This window comes from Suncus etruscus, chromosome 8 (assembly GCF_024139225.1).
Source record: "Suncus etruscus isolate mSunEtr1 chromosome 8, mSunEtr1.pri.cur, whole genome shotgun sequence".
Classification (NCBI taxonomy): Eukaryota; Metazoa; Chordata; class Mammalia; order Eulipotyphla; family Soricidae; genus Suncus; species Suncus etruscus.
In genome coordinates this window covers 57,198,138-57,214,147 of record NC_064855.1, presented here as the reverse complement: position 1 = coordinate 57,214,147, position 16,010 = coordinate 57,198,138, and positions in this window count along the sequence as shown.

Below are 16,010 nucleotides of genomic sequence, written 5' to 3'. Positions count from 1 at the left end.
TTGGTTTAAGAAGTGGTATCTGAGAAGTCTTTAAAAATGACTAGTGCTATTAATAAAAAGTTGTGCATTCACTATGTATAGTTTCAAATGTCTCATTATTTGACATGTGGTCTCACATTAGATATTCACTGTAAAACAGGGTAGCATCTAGAAAATTAATATTATCTAAAAGCCTACATATGAATAAGTGAATTTAGCCCTCTGGTATATCTCTGAGTTCTTTGGGCACATTAAAATTTAATGTAAATATTTTAGAGGAAATGTGCCTATCTGAAAAAACTCTATTAGTTTTTTTCTAAAATGGCCACTGCTTCTGTAATAAAACTGCAACCCACTAGAAACTTGCTAGTAAGGTTCAGAATTAGCCAATTACACTGTGTGTATAAGCATGATTTTGTACTATTTATTAAGCTCAAGATGCTAAACATTTGATTTCAAGCATACCATTTTTCTCTCTCAGTTATAGTCCTATATATTCCCACCAAAAAGACACAGATGGAAGAAGGTCCAGCATATAAAAACCTGAAATGCTCTGAGTTGAATTCTAGGTGAGTGACACTCAAACCACGTCTTCCAGCTTTCTTATTTACTGATGTGATTCCTCCTTAGGAATGAGCCAAAATCTATAATTTGGAGTATGACATTTAAAAAAACCTCTCTCTTGGGTGTTTTGAATAGATAATGAAAAATAGAAAAGTATTTAAAGACATTGTTCAAATTATATATTCACTTGTTTAGCCAAGATAATATCACAGTAGTATATGCTGGGGACATCTGGATATAAATGACATATGACTATCATTGAGCAGCTTATGAGCTTATGGGGTAGAAGACCATGCAAATAAAAACCATGTGATCACATCTGTATAGATGTGGGAGAAAGAAGCCAAGCCTGTTTGAAAGACTGGGTAGGAAGGTGATGCTGCAGAAGTTTGTGGTCAATGGAGAGAGCTGACAGGAAATGTATGATAGGCTCAAGTAGTAGATGTGACAGGCCAAAACCATGGTAAAATAGCGAGTAATTCACAAAATTACAATGGATTTTTTTCCATTCATAAGTGTTCAGTGAAATTTTGTTATTGAAATTACAATGGATTCCAATTATATTGACGATCAATTGTAATATAAAATAAGAGGCTTTCTAAGATGTTTCTGTATGCAAAAGGTTGCTTCATTTAGAGAGCACAACATTAGAACAGTGAGTTTCACACTTTGATGTGAGTAGAATGTGACTAAGAGTTGCATTAAAATGTCAGTTCAGATGAAGTGAATTTGGAGTAGTGTTTCAGGTTCTGTATTCCTAACATACTTCCAAGAACAGCTGCACTGCCCAGGATGCTGAATATGAACAGTGGGTGAGAGGAGGGCAGGTAAAAAGATGATGGGCAGTGTGTGTGTGTGTGTGTGTGTGTGTGTGTGCGTGCGTGTGTGTGTACTATAGCAGCACATTTTATTTGGTAAAGTAATGGGTAGCAACCCATGTATTTGATAAGTGATACTAAGATTACATATGTATCAAGTGACCATGTACAGAATGGCTGGGAGTCAATAGAACAAGACACAAAGATGGGAGTTGCTACAACACTCTGGGACTGGTATTGGGAGCTGAAACATTATTGGGGGGCAGCAGCCATTGAAAGAAGCAAGAGACACAGGTTCTAAGACACACAAGAACATATTAATTGATTGGGTAAGAGGTCTGAGGCAGTGAAAAGAGAAGGTAGTAAGAATGATTTCAAAAAAGCATCATAAAAGAGTGGGGTTTGGTGCAGTCATGATAAGATTGATAGCAGGAAGGTTTGGTTATTCAAGGTCACCCTAATTCATCTAAGCAGAATTTATCTAGGCTAAGTTTTTATGATCCCTAAATAGGCTAAAGAGAGCAGACTTGAGAAGTTTAGGTGAAGACACAATCCTCAGAAAAAGGAGAGAAATGGGTGAAGGATTCAGTAAGGGATGGCTCAAAGAGTGGGAGAACTACAAGTAAGTAGTACAGTAGCAAGTAAAAGTTCCATGCTTTAAGAAATATTCTATGCCAATGGCCACATGAGGATGAGGGAGATTTAGCATATAATTATTCAAACACTTGAGTAGAAGTAGTTTTAGAAGCATTTATGCAGGCTCTTCTATTCAAAAGTTAAGGAGAGAATTGGAGGCAGGATAATGGCCCAAATCCTTGCAACCAAATAAAATGTTGCTCACTTGGCAAAAAAAATCTTTGCAGTGGTGATTTAGAGACAGACCTGGACAAAGGGAGATTATCCCAGATTATCCTGATGGCCCTAATCTAATAACTGGAGTCCTTATGAATGAAATAAGAGTCAGCAAGAGTGACTCAACAGGGATTAGGTTTAAACACTTCACCTCCTATTGTTTGGCTTTACAGATGAAAGGAGGGAGATGAGTGCAAGAATATGACATCTAGAAAAGGGATTCTTAGGTTACAGCCATCAAGAAAATGGGGTACCTGAGAACCCAGCTACTTCAAGAAAACTGCCAACCAAATGAATAAGAACACAGTCTCTCAACACCTGACATTAGTCTGCTGAGACCTAAACTAAATTTCTGATTTATGAAACCCTAAGACCCAAAACTAGGATTGTTTTAATCATTAAATGTGTTATAATTTTGCTATAATTGCATTAACAATTACTCAGGAGGGGTTAAACCTATAGTTATGATAATAATGAGAAAGCCAGCTACTCTTTTAAGATGTTTGGTTGTAAATATATGCCTCTGAAACTTAAAACTTGAAATTGTTATTGGCAACAATTTTAAAGTTCACCCTTTTTGGAGTGGGGTTGGAAAAGATTTGGATTGGAGTTTGCACTAACATTTGACACTCCATCAAGGGGCTGGTTGCTAGGTAAAACTAGGAACTAAAGTATATCATTTTCTCCATATTTTAATTGTATTTTTTAGAAAAAAAACCTTTGTTTTGAGAGTAGTGTAAGCTTTACAGCCCAGTAAGGGAAAGTACAGAGATTTCCATTGATCCATTCTGCCCTCTCCTCTCTCCCCAATCCTGTCAATACCAGTTCCAGAGTAGTTCATTTATTATTATCCATAATTCTACCTGGACTCATTATCATTAAAAATCTATAGTTTATATTAGGGTTAACTTGATATAACATTTTTTTAAGCAAAATAAAAATAGTGATTTTACCAACAACCTTTGAAACTCTGTGTTCTTTACTTTTTTTTTTTTTTTTGCTGTAGTCACCCCACAATCCATTGGAAGCCACACTAAATGAGAGTATGCACATGGAGTCAAGGCACTTTTAATTCCACTCACTTTGTCTCCTTCTATGTCCCTCATCTAGTAGTCTGATCATTATAGTGAGTGCTTAATGTGTGCTGCAACATTGTGGCATCATTTAGATGATTGCATGCTGGGATGACACAATACAGAGATGATAAACACATTATCGGCTCATAGTTATCAGTTTGCTGGGAATTTATTCAGTACATGGAATTGTGGTTCCATGGAGACACATTCCTCTTTTTGCTCTTTTCTCATCCTACCCTGTTTCTCACATTCTGTTCTCTCCATGCAGCTGGAAGCAAGTGTGTAGCCTAGTTGCCTTTCCAATCTTGTATATACTACCTGGGGTATATAGGAGCAAAATGAGCATATAAGAGTGAAAGGGTATATAGGAGTAAAAGGAGTTAAGGAGTCCTATAGTAATGGCCATGAATTTTGGGAATATATTTCCTGTAGTTATGTATACATTTCAACATAAAAATATAAGTGAACACTGAAAGTGCTCCAGTTATATTCATTTGGTTTTTAAAATAATTCTAAAAATAAAGACTACACATATTTGAAATATATGTGGAATTGTATATACTAAACATGTATACACTATATTATATATGCTACATATCTAAAATGTATATGGCATTCAATGCCTTTCCCCACCTATCATACTGGCACTATAGTAAAGATTTAAGTAAAGATATATAAATTGATGAGCATGTCTTTTGTTTTCTAAATCCTTCTATATATTTTCCCATTTATTCATAGAATTATTCATATTAAGCATTCATTAGAATCATTATTTAATAGTTATTATAAGTACCAGAATACACCAGGATGATAGTACTGTTTGTAGAAATATTTTTAGTCATGCTCCCGAGTCCAGATTTTTCTCACAAGTGCTCTGAAGTCCTATACAGCATATAAATACACATATTCATATATACATATATGCATGTTTTCATGCCACATAATCACACCTGCATGCTCTCCTCCCCTACAGAAACATAGAATCCTTAGCTTTAAGCCCAGAAGACATCCAGAATTTCATCAGATTAAGGAAATGTGCATTGGAAGTGGTTCCATTCTGAGAGTTGCTCACCCATAAAGAAATACTCTGATATTGGTGATACTGGTAATTCCTGATATTCGAGGAACCTTATCCTACAATTTTTCTTATGTGCATTAGGCAATACAGAAAAATTTGTTGGAGCCAGTGAGGTGGCGCTAGAGGTAAGGTGTCTGCCTTGCAAGCACTAGCCAAGGAAGGACCACGGTTTGATCCCCTGGCGTTTTATATGGTACCCCCAAGCCAGGGGCAATTTCTGATCACTTAGCCAGGAGTAAACCCTGAGCATCAAACGGGTGTGGCTCCAAAAACAAAACAAAAAAAAGAAAACTTTGTTGTCTTTATATGCTCCAAATCTTTAAAACCAATCTCAATTTCTCCATTCTCCTCTAAAGTTAACATTTATATATGTCCTATTATATATATATGTATATGTATATATATGCCCTATAAAGTGAAACTTGAATAATTTTTATTTCTCCTTATATCTTCCAAGTTTTATAATGCTTGGGGCCTCAAATTTTTTATATGTGCACAAATTAAGCAATAGGATTTATTTATTGTGAAACAAATTTAAGTAAGCAGTAAAGATACTTAATTGAGTAAGACATAGTTTCTATACTCAAGAATCCACAAATTCAGACTTATTTTGAATCCACATGGCATTGAGTTTGAGGCATTTGATTGATATGCACCAAATGTCTTATGAAAGCTCCACTCTGGAAAGGATGCAAGTTGTCAAAATGAACGCTTGCATTCAGATCCATCTATCATCTATCTATCTATCTATCTATCATCTATCTATCTATCTATCTATCTATCTATCTATCTATCTATCTATCTATCTATCTATCTATCATCTATCTATCTATCATCTATCTATCTATCTATCTATTTATCTATCTATCTATCATCTATCTATCTATCTATCTATCTATCTATCTATCTATCTACCTGTCTGATTCTGTTAATGATATAAGAGCTATATGGAAACATCTAGTACATTAAAATAGTTACATATATATGGAAATAACATTATCTTTTGTACACATAAATTTATTTTGTACACATAAGATAATTATCACCCACAGGGAGTGAATGTTGGGGCACTTTCAGTTTGATTGTTTATATCTGAACAGCTGTAGATACGTTGATAGTGATGATTGTTGAAGATGATGGAAAGCAGCAAGTTTCACAGGGAAGTTGCTAGATATCTGTGATGGTTCGTTTTCAGTAGAAGATTTTGTTAATGCTGGACTTCAGGAGTCTTTGAAACCCCTGACATAAAGTAACCCCTGGAAGAAAAGATATGTGAGTAGTTTAGGCTAGGAATGTGAATGAGGAACAATCTTATTTGCCTTTTTTTATTTGGTTTCATTTTAGGCAGGATAATGACTTGTTCCATTTTAGCATGTGCTTCCAAAGTACTTCATAAAATATATGGCCAGTTTTCACTAATTAAGTTTGAAGAGAAGTTGACATTCATGGATGACTATGGGTAGCCATAGGCAATAACCCAAGGACTTCTGGTTATGGATTCTCCCCCTCTGTGTGTTACCAAACAGGAACACTTCCTTCTCATGAACACATCAGTCATAGACAGTTGTAACAACTTCCTCTGTGTCTCAAGCTTTCTTGGCTCTGGAAGCATCCTGGGTTTGCTGACAACACTCTGGTATGACTGCTTTGTCTCAATACACACACATGCCATCAAATGACTTCTATTAAGAACAAATAAAAGAAAAACAGAATGAATTGAACTGAAAGCATACCTTCAATGACCATTGTTCCACACTGGAAATTTATGGTTCTGCCCCAAGGGCAGCAAATGATGGGGCAGTCCTACAGGCATTTCCTCAGTGAAGATTAGGAAGAGTCCAAGAAGATTGAAAGAGGCCTAGAAGAAATAAAAAGCAGGCCTATCCCTCCAAATAGGGCAATTCTACGGAAGCTGACCTTAGGAAAAGCAGTAGTGACAGGAGCCTACCAACTAGGAACTTAAAAACAAAACAAATCTCTCTTATCACTACCTAAACACTTGCCCTGCAATCTTGGGGTTCTACTCATCATCATATGAGGAAAAAAATAAACATGTTCCTTCTCAGTCTAAGATTCAGTGCCCTGAATCTCAGGGGATTTATTCATTAGCTCAAAAGCTCACAGACTAGAAAACTTTACTCATTTCTCACCAGAAGTACCCCTTTGGCGTTGTAGCTCATAGCTCCTTCATTTTCCTGTTAGGATGGAAAAGAAGCTGTCATGGATTGCCATTTAAGAATTCTTTAGTCATCTGATGACTTAAAAAAAAAGAAATCTTATTTTATTTATTTTTAACTGCTGGGGAGAGGTTTTGGATTACATCAGACTTTGCTGAGGAGTCGTTCCTGGGATCCTTGAGGGCCCATATGCAGTAGCAGGGATCAAACTGGAATCTGCCATATTCAAAGCAAATGATCTTAAGCCTTGTACTATTTCTATGGACCCTAAGGAACAAGACTGATTTTTCTTGGAACATTTAGGACTTTGCTTATCTGAACTGGCAAATTTTGTAGAAATCTGGTTGGGCCTTTGTGCTCAGGAAGACAGAACTAGTTCTCAAGCCCAGTATACACACACACACTGGTTTGTCAGGGAAAAAGCTCTGTGCTAGACTCTCAATTTCCAAACAGAATGCAGTCCACTGTTTAAAGAGTATTTTGTTTTCCTTTTCTGGAACCCATTGTGTGTTGCTTCCAAGACAATGAGCAGTTCAGACAGCTGCAGTTTTCTGAGCTCTAAGCCTCCTCCACACCCCCAAGTCCATGGCAGCTCTAAGAAAGAGTTAAATGAGTGGAGCTGGTGTATAGGTCTCCTTTGACCAGGCCTGGGGACAGTGGTGTAGTGAAGGGCTGATTCCATCAGCCCCTTTCGCCACCTCTGAGGAAAGGGCCTCACTTTCACCTCAGGAGCTGGTCCCCACAACAACACTCACAATTTGAGTAACTGAATAATTGTTGGCAAGGTTTGTGGGAGAGTCAGCCAGAGAGGGTGGGAGAGCATTCCATTAATATAACACAATGCCATAATAGGCTACAAAATTCTTTTCTTATAATTTTTTCTAGAATAGTGATCTCAATTCTCAACTTTTACCCTGAAAGGTGGGAAAATCATGTTGTTACAACTAAAACTTTTTCGTAGTTGAGTTAACATTGGTTTATAGATATGTATCAGTTGATATATCTCAAGAGTGCACTTCCACCCTCCCAAAACACCATTGTTTTATTCATCCAGGGGGCTTAGCTTCTGTTTTTGAGTTTGAGATAGGGTTAGGTTGCTCTGGAGGAGAAGTGCGCTACTCTGTAGGCTCCCCAAAACCTTCTCTCCTGCTTTGCTTTGTGCCTGCCAGTTGAGACTGCTCTTGGGAAGCTCATTTTTCTTGTCCCATGATCAGAGAGCTCTGAAGTGTAGAGGTAAAGAGCTTCCAGGCCTCACAAGAGGATTTGAGCTTGCAAGGTCTGCAAAGCTGGTGCTATCCACTGAGATATCCTATCAATGTGCTCTTTTGCTACTCTCCAATCCTCACCCTGGTTCTCAGTGAGGACAGAACACCTTGCTTCCTGCACCCTTTCTGAGGTGAGCCCACCCTGGAGGGTCCCTTCAGCATATTGTTGATAGGCTGACTCAGTATAGATCCTGCAAACCAGAGACTGACGCACTTTAGCAGTGATCCTTGTCTTTGGCTTCATTCCATGGATCCTGGTCAAGAATGGAAGGAGTCACTGAGCAGCCACTCATCTCGGTGACCATTTTGGAGAGGATACCAGGATAGGTATAATTTATTCATTAGAAAAGTAGAAATTGTATTGGACAATTCTGGTCATCTGGGGCATCTCAAGTTCAGTCTCTTACTTGGGCAATGGGAGAGAATAAAATATGCTTCAGAATCTAGAATTTTTCCATGCCTTTGAGACAATTAATCAATTTTCTCACCCTTATTTTCATGGTTGAACTTAAAATCTGGGCATATATTTACTTAATATATTTAATGAAAGCCTTATATTTAAAAAATGCTATCATTTTTATAGATAATGGCAGAATTTTTCACATCTTGGCCACCCTTCTTGAGATAAATTCCCTTTTGTTTTGTTTTATTTGTAGGCCCTTTCTGTAAGTGTTTAGGGATTACTCCTGGCTCTGCACTCAAGTCATTTTGGTGGAGCTCAAGGGATTACATTATGTGTCAGGGATTGAAATGAGGTTGATGCATGCAAGGCAAGTATCGTATCTGCTATAATATCTCTTTTTTATGTGACGATATAAGGGCTGCATTGCTTGGACATCATGCCAACTCTCTTAAGGACACCGTGTGGAGAGACTGTGCGAGCTTTTAATTTTCCATTAAGTTCATATTTGCGCTTAGGAAAAAATGGCTTCTGGGTTTGGAGAAAGGTTTAGTAAGTAGGGCACTTGCCTTACACACAGCTAGATTGGGTTCAGTCACTGGCATCCTATATAGTCCCCTTAAACGCTGTCAGAGATAATTTCAGAGTGCAGAACCAGGAGTAATCCCAGGCATTCCTGGTGTGTTACTCCAAAACCAAAAATAATTGCTTCCATTTCTTCCCTTTTGTTAATGTTGCAATAGTTGTGGGCATTACCTTTACTTCCCTAGCTGTAGTGCTCTAACAATTTTAGCTGTAGTGTTTATCAGAACAAGTGTGGTGTTTTCACACTTGGCTGTTGTGGTGTTCACTATGGGATGCACTCCTTTTATTGTAGTGCTTGTGGCTGATTACACTTTTTAGTGATGGTCCTAGTGCTTTCCAGGGGGTTCTGTGATTCTCTTACATGTGCTCACTGGGGGAGTAATACTTCTTGGCCATGACACTTATACCACACATTTTCTTTTAGTTGTCAAGCTACTCAGGAATCACAGACATTTGTGGTGTGAGTGCAAACACATCTGGTTGTGGTATAGCTGCAAATTAATTGTGAAACTGGAGATTGAAGATAGCAGAATTAGCTAGGATTGAGCATGTTGCATGTGAAACAATAGGAATTCAAACTCATGACCATGGGCTTGATGGCAAGTGCTTTACTGTGCAGGCCCTCCTCAGGTCCCCTACCCTTGTGTCTTGGATTATAGATGTTTTGTATGTAAATGTGATTGCTATTCTCTGAATTTCTTTTGTGCAAATAGAATGCCAGACTTTCTTGGACTGCTTGCGTGATATCCAGGCTGGAATTTTAACAGTGAATATTAACTTGGAAAAGTAACAAAACCTATAAAAAATTAAGTCTGCAATAGAGGACCACAAGCTGCTCAGTGGCTGTAATGATCATGGTCAATATGATTTAATAAAGTGACATTCCCTGATTAGTAAGAAGTGGGCCTGGCATCTTCTGCAGCATAAATACCCTGTGTCTGCTTGTGCCAAGTAAATCCTTTCAAGATTGCATTTCCCCAGCTCTGGTGAGCTGGCTCTGGACAGGGGAGGACATTCCACTGAAATTGGGCCATCAGCAGCTGAAGACAAAGGCAGCTGATTCAAGTGCTCCAAATTGGAGTTTCTCTAATCAAATATATTAAATTCACCATCATTCTTGATTGTTTTAATGGAAAGAAAGGGCAACTGTGCCCTTCATTTCTTAAGTCTTATTTTATGCCGAGAGAAGGAGGGATAGGGAGGTGGTGGAGGGGGAAGATTAGGGTGCAGTGGTGGGGGATGCAGAAGGGGGAAGACAAGAAGATAGCTAAATAAAGACAGCTAAGAAAGCTACAGGAAGTTAAAGTCTTTTGTTTTAAAAGTAAAGTGATTTCACATGTGCTCAGATCCATATTGAGTTCCCAGGGCCGTCACTCATGGAGAAAAACCCCACATAACCAGTTTATAAAGCATGTTGATATACAAAGCAGGACAGATGAGCCAGATTTGGGGCTTGGAATACTCTGGACAAAAGGGAATCAGATGATCCCTATTAAACAGATTGATTGGTTTCACTGGTTCCAAGAAAGTTGCTAAGTTGAGTCTCTCATTCCTGGCATACTCCCCGCACCTCTATATTTTGCTTTGTATAGAACTTGAGACACTAAAGGAAACGCATCTCTGTCACTTGGTAACCTCCTCAGCTAAGAATAGCATTCACTGTAGATCTTTTTTTCCCCTTGAGTCAAGGGATTTTAAATTCTAGTTAAAAATGATTGCCTCGTCGTCGACCCCCCCCCCCCCACTAAAATAACTTAACAGAAAATTCAAGCGCAATGTTTCCTGTTGGGAGTGCAGCACTGCATAAGACCACGTCTGGGCATGCACCTCAGCTTCAAAGAGGAGCTGGGGTACATGATGTCACTTTCTCCATCTGCAGAGTTGATAACAGGATGACCTCGAGTTAGATATGGAGCAGACATTTCACTGTGTGCCTGATGATTTCACCCCACTGCAAGGCCCCAGCCCAGGTAGACCCTGTCTGGGCCATGAGCCCCACACACAGCAGCTGCTAGGAACGTAGCGCATGCGGGGGCTCGCAAGGCTCACACAGGCCAATGTGAGTCATCCTCAGTGAGCTCTTTGGAAGTCGGTGCCTGTTACAGCCTGAAGCCAGCCTGTTTCAGAGCTGGAATGTGAAAAGCAGCTGGCTGTGTCAAAGGGACCAAGAATAAAGCCCCAGTGTGAAAGGAAGATGCAGCTCAGCTTAGAGAAAATGCCAGTAAGAAGGTTCCTGCCCTTCTGGGGGTTTTCTCATAGGAGTGCCTCTTTTGGCATTCTATTTCCCTTAGAAGCAGAAATGGTAGAGGGGATTCCGTGCTGATAAAAATATTAGTGGACTCTTTTGAAACATCCACTTCTAATGGGAATCAACAATAATGTGAGAAGGCAGCTTCTCCGTCCTCCAGGGCATAAGCGACAAAATACAGGTCAAATGGTACTATTCGTCCTTTGGAGGAAAGTTAATAACTCAATCAATCAGCCTTGGTCTACTGTCATACATGGTGGGCATCTTGGCTGTTGGAGAGGAAGCCCATCCTTTACCCAGACAGCTGGGTGAGGGCTCAGGGGAAACGAACCCCACAGCACACATATACACAATGCCTTTTGTTCTTTTTTCAAGGCAGGGACAGAACTGGATGAAAACCCTGGTCAGGGAACCAATTAGATCCCTAAATATTCCTCTGGCAGTGACCGCCTGGCCTGAATCTCTCAGTCTGGTTTGCAGTCTGGGCCAGAGCTGGAAGACTCATCTTGGATTTGGGGTGGTATCGAGGGGGGGCTGGGACTGAGGACAAGCTGGAAAGAAGCTTGTGAATGTATCAGGTCCACAGTGGAGCAGAGAGATATTATTGGGGTTAATGTGTGTCTCCATATATGCAGCCCACCTCTGTTTCAACCCAGCAGCACATGGTACTTCAAATGCTACCCTGTGAACTAGGTAAGTCTCAGAACTACATAGATGAGCAGTATCTCATTCTAGGGTCTTCCAATTAAATTGGCTTTGTTAGCCAATAATTGATGGCCTTCTAGCACACCCCTGATCATTATCAAACACAGAAAGCATCAGGGCTACAGAGAGAGCCACTAAGCTGCTTTCCAGCTTCACCACCAATTCACTGTGCAAGTCTTGGGTGAGCTGCCTCATCTCCCTGTAGCAGGGTCTTCTATCCAAACCCAGAGGAACAGAAATAGGAAACAACATGAGTGCCTGAGTCCATTGCCTCTCTTTTATGACCTGTCTTCATCACTAAGTAGTTTTGTTCACGCTAGAAAGTTTCTCTTTTGAAAAAAAAAAAAAAGTTGGGTAAGATCCTATCTACAATACAAAGATACTACATGACTTAACTGAACGCTAAGAGGCAGTCTGTGTGATTCCTGGCAACACAGTATATATATATATATATATATATATATATATATATATATATATATAATTCTAAACATTGGCTTTCTTTGTAACCCATATGGCATTAGCTGTTGAAAGTACTTAATAAAATATCTGCATTAGTCAAACAGACTCAAATTTAAAAAGAAATTACAAAGTATGTCTATGTCTTAGGTGAACCATTTCCAGACATTTCAAATTTAGAGATGAATAAAATAGAAATAGCAGGGTTGATTGCAAGGAAAAATTATCAAATTTTAATGTTGACTAAGTAATGCTGATAGAAAAAAATACCCTGATTTATAACCACCTTGCCATAATTTTAGAAATTAAAGGCCATACTGACCTGTATTTACCTGGAAAAACATATATTCTCATTAGCTATATATGTAATTAGTCTTTTTAATTTTTACTATTATTAATTTTGTTGTCATTGTTTTGGTTTGGGGATACACCCATCTGTGCTCAGAGATCACTCATGGCAATGATCAGGGACCATCTGCAATGCCAGAGATTGAATGGGGTCAGTCACATGCAAGACAATTTACCTTGCCCCTTGTATTATCTCTCTGCCATGATATATTTTTAAATATATAATATATATGTGAACATTGCCCTTTTCCTTCTTTGGATAATTTGCAGTCTGGAAGAGTAGTAGTTTGTCCCATCTGCCATCAATGATTCTGGGAAATCGTTGTTTTAAGGTCTAAAATTATCCTAAGTATGTGCTTGTGTAAATGAATCTCTGCTCTTTTTTGCTTTTCACTTGAATCTCCTGACCTTGTGCACCCCATCATGCACATCTGATTTATGCTGTTTTGGTCTCTCTAGTGTACCTTGATTGACATGTCAGAAATGAGAAAAGTGTTGGTATCATAAATTTCAACCTTTTCTCTTCCTCTATATTTAAGTCGCTGTTCTTATTTGCACACAGAGCCCTGTCTGAAGGAGAAAGTCCATCCTGCAATTTCCCAGGGCTGCCCAGGATTCTGCCTCAAAGGACAAGTGTTCTCTCAGCAAAGGAACGTCTACCATGTCCCTTCCAGTGCCCCCCACCACATTGATGGGGCTTTCAGGAGGCTTCTGAGCCTCTCCTGAACTTAGTCACTTAGTTCTGTACTAGCTCAGCTCCTGAGAAAGCAGGTCCTTACAGCCAATTTTCCCTTTGCTTCTTTCTCTTCTGTAGAAAGTCGGAGATCTCTAGACTTAGCCAAGACTTCTTCCTCAAAGCAGGCGCCTTTGCTGCTTTTCATTAGTGGGGAATCTGGGCCATCACTCCTAGCATGGAATCTTGGGCAAATGCAAATAGAGTAGGAGTTAAATAGAAAAAATGGTTCAGTTCTCTGCCTTCTACTGCTTTGGGCTCTCCCACTGTGGCCTCATGTGTTATGAATTACAGAAATACGAAACACACCCACAATTAAATCTTAACACTAAAATGCTCTTGAAGGTACAGTGTAAATGATTGAAATGCTCTACCCCTGGTTGCAGCCTCTCCGTGGCTTTGCTTTTGTCAATGCCATCTTAGCAGAACTGGGGCTCCACTCTTGGGCAGCTGGCCTTGTTCCAGGGGCTTCCTTGCAACTTTTTGCCACCTGGACCTAGAGCTGATTGGAATGACATATTCCCTATAAGAATTTTCTTGTATGCCTTATTGCTCTTCCTGGGAGGTCTCTCCACAGTCAGAAAGTAAACACAATTGGGGCCAATATTGAATCTCTCTTTGGAAGTGGTGGGAAATGTCAATGCCACTTGCTCTGATGTGAGTCAGAAATCTGGGGGCTACTTGAGCTGAATGTATCTGAGTCCAGTGATCCAGCTGGCTGGTCACATCACCAACCAGCCAAGCACCACCTTCCTGTTCACCATCTGGAGTCAGGTCCTTCAAAATGCAAGATTCAAGCTGCAATGGGTGCAGAATCGTCCTTTATCTCCTTGTTGCTCAGCTCTGCACTGTGTGGGAGACAGCTAGTAAGGAAATGGGGCATATCTAGTGGGACTTTGTCCTGTGGGGCTTGTGAGTGTTTTTAGAACTAATTTAGACTTAAAGAAAGATGGTGCTTGTTTTTTTATTTGGGAAAGCTTCATTTCTACCCAGAAGCTTCTTCTTATGTGTTAAGAGGCTCACTGTGGTTGGTGCGCTTTCCCTTCATGTGGTTCACATTTATCATGCTTTACTTGAGTTTTGATGTGGTAGCTACAGCCAATGAAAGCGTCTCCATTCTCCTCTATCCACCCAGCTCCAGTTCAAAGTTGTAAACTGAGAGTTTGGGGTTTCTGTCTTTAACATTTTCTTTCTTCCAAGTCAGTAGGTGCAGAGAACATTATTTTATCGGGCATGTCCAGGAGCTTTTGCACTCATTAGTGCTGCTAGTCCCAGGACAGTGGGAGACATGGGGTACTAGGGTTGGGACTGGGACTACCTGCCCTGGTTTATGTTCCAAAAGAAAGATCAAACACTTTGCTGGGAACTGGAGCAACAGAACTTGCAAAGTCACCACATTAGGTATGCCAGCCTGCCAAATCAGTAAAAGGTGACCCACCTCAGAGCCTTGAAGACCACCAAGACATTCTAATTGCCAAAATTTAAGCTACTTTCAGTTCTCTTTTTTCATGGCTTCTCTCTTCACTAAATATTTATGAGATAGTGAAGTCATGGTCTCTGGGAAATTGTTCAGCATGATGATTAAAAAGAGGGTCTATGGAGTCAGGAAGATAATACAGCAAGTAGGCACTAGCCTTGCATGTAGCCGACCCACATTTGATCCCTGACATTCTATATTGTCTGTCCCCCAAGAACTTGCCAGAAATTATTCCTGAACAAAAGTCAGAAGTATACTTGAATATTGCTGGGTATAGACCCACCAAACAAAAAACAAATGAAAAAGATAAAAAGACTATGTTCATATCAAGGCCTGATGCATCTTATATATGTACCTGGTAAATAAGGCAACCTCTCTGGAGCTCGATTTCTTCCCGTGTTGGACGGAGCTAACAATTTTACATAATCACAAAAAGTGTGTGAATATTAGAGAGAATTATATAAAGAATGCCCTGGAAAATTTTAGGTACTCAAGAAATACTCTACTATTGTTATGAAACACTATGACAAGGGGTCAAAGAGATAGCACAGTGATTAAGGTATTAACTTTGCATGTAATTGACCATAGTTCTGATCCTTAACACCAAATATATCTCCCCAAGCACCACCAGGAGTGACCCCTGTCACAGTACTAGAAGAAGCCCCTGAACGCTGCCAGGAAAGGCCTCAAAGCCCAAAACAAAACAAATAGTATTTGAAGTATTAGAAATACATCTGGAACCCAAAGGGATGGTTTCTTCTTTCACCGAGTTTGCAAGCCAGTGTGTTGAAAACAAAACTGTAAGGACAAAACTTTTCTTCTCTGCTTCTCTGCATCTCTACTGTCCTGCTCCTCAGATTCTCAAACTTGTGTCTCTCTCTCTTCGACTTGTATTCCTCTTTGTTTTCCTCAAGTGATGATACCACAGAGCCTGTGTTTATTTCTTCTCACAGTTCAGAGTACTCACTTCACAATGTTGTCCCAACGGTGGTAAGTGACGTCTCCAGAAGGACTGATGGGCTTTTTAGCTGCTCATCAGCCTGGGGAAGGGTAGAGCCATGCAAAGAAGTGCTTTGTGCTTGTTTTTCAGTCAAAGAAGATGGAAACTCTGCTCAGAGTTGAGTCTTCTACAATCCATCTAACCTCTTTGTGGTTCAGTTTATTCCTTCTGCAAAAAGGAGATAATAATGTGTTCTTTTAAAAGTTCCTAGCAAGAGGTCCTCAGGTTGGTCTGGGGGACACTCCT